This window comes from Trichechus manatus, unplaced genomic scaffold (genome assembly GCF_000243295.1).
Source record: "Trichechus manatus latirostris isolate Lorelei unplaced genomic scaffold, TriManLat1.0 scaffold00038, whole genome shotgun sequence".
NCBI classification, from domain to species: domain Eukaryota; kingdom Metazoa; phylum Chordata; class Mammalia; order Sirenia; family Trichechidae; genus Trichechus; species Trichechus manatus.
Window position 1 is genome coordinate 11,010,933 of NW_004443974.1, and position 2,010 is coordinate 11,012,942.

Genomic DNA, 2,010 nt, shown 5'->3' on the forward strand with positions numbered 1-2,010 from the left:
CCTCTATGCCTCTGTCTGCCAGGAATCAGGGGCTGCTACTAATATGGGACAACCTTAATCTTCTTTAAGAGATTCTGACTTAATGCAGGAGTCCTAAATTAAGTTCTCCGACTTTGCCTATTCCAGATGTAATTTACCTATTACTGTGCCTATTTCAACATCTACCTGGACTTTCCTGTTAGCCTATTAGTCACCACTCCATACTTTAGTTTCAGCTCCCCATTGTTTTGCTGTATTTTTCTTGGAGGAAGGCTTTGGTCCTTCAAGATTTCCCTTACTTTCTAGCAATGCCTTAAAAATAATGGTTTATTTTGCTTTGTTTTTATAATTCATGCAGAATCTAGCACTTCAGTGGGAGGGCACTCCACAGCATTATTCTACCATACCACCAAAAAAAAAAAAAAAAAAGGAAATCTCATGGTGCTACTGCTATCCTCATTTTACAGACAAGAAAACTGAGGCTCAGAAAATGAAATGTCATGCTCAAAATTACACAGCCAACCAGTGTCAGAGTCAGGACTAGAACCCAGGCTGTTACTCCATAGCCTGAGTGTCAAACCAGGCGTTTGCTGGTCCTCAACTGGGAAGAAATGTGTTTATAGGGCTGGAGTCTCAGACAGTGTGTAGTACAGTCCCAGGCCAATGCTCTGGGATGAACCCACAAGCTTCTGCTGGGGAAGGAATGAGAAGACCCAGTCTGACTAAGAGTGGGCAGGTCCAGCCATCCAGCTGCCATCTCAGCACTGATTCAGTCAGAGCCTGTACAGGGCACTCAGCCACAGCTCCCACCCTGGGAAGGGAGCCAGCAGGCGCTTCCTGCACTTGGGTTTCCATGGCAACTGTCACCTTCCAGATGAGGTGCAGAAGCCACAGGCAGCTCATTACAGGTGGGTCTTCTGCAGACTTGGGGAGAATGTGAAGGGAGCTCAGAGGAAAGAGAATTTGTGTGAAGGGGTAATATTCAAACTAGTACACAATGCAACCTGCTAGCCCCTTTCTCCTCACCCATATCCCAATCATGATGACCCCAGGGTCACAGGTCCAACAAAGTCCAGGAATAGGCTGGGGGCTGCCTGGCGATAGGTCCCAAACAATACCAGGTTTCCCTTTTTCATTCAACAGCCATCCACTAAAGCCTCCTCTATCCAGGTCCTCAGGATCCTATACTAAATGAGGGTTCCTGCCCTCAGTAAGCAATCTCGTGAGAGAATTAGACAGATCTTAACAGCCAATTACAATCCGGAGGACAAGGAAGCATAAGAAGCTGCAAGAACACAGAAGAGGGAGTACTTCTGGGAAGGCTTCCCAAAGCAGTGCTATTTGAGCTGGTCTTTAAAGGGTGACAAGAACGTAGCCCCATGGAGAAGGGAGGGAAGAGTATTCCAGGCACAGGGAACCACATGCGATAGGCTCAGAGGCATGGAAGAGTATCACTTGGGGGAAAAATGAGGTGAGGGAAGAAGGGAAGGCAGCCACAGAGGACAGCCAGGCCAGAGCTTGAAGGATCTTGAACAGGATGCTGTGAACTTTGGCTTGATCTAAGGAGCAATGGGCAGCCCTTAAGAGGTTTTATAAGGGCATGACACAGCCTGATTGTCACCATAGTATGGGGTATGAATTTGAGGGAACCTAGCAAAAATCCCATTGCAATAATGTACAGGAGAGACCATGGTAACCAGCACAACGACCACAGTGGCAGGGATGGGGGAAGGAGACAGATTTGAGAGATGCTTACAAGGGCAAATCGACGGCACTTGGTGAGTGACTGGATATGCGGAGTATGAAAAGGATGGGAGCATTAACCAGCAGAGGGGATGGACGCAGAAGCAGGGGCTGGGGGCAGGGAGGGGCAGTCATAACAGCCCGCACTGGGTCATGTGGAGGTGACCAATTTTCCTCACACAGATGCAGTGGTTGAGCTCCCTGGAGTGTGATATCCAGGACATTTCCTCTCCAGGTCAATGAAGAAAAAGAATGTTCTGGGCCTTCTTCAGCCTGGAAGTTCCAGCA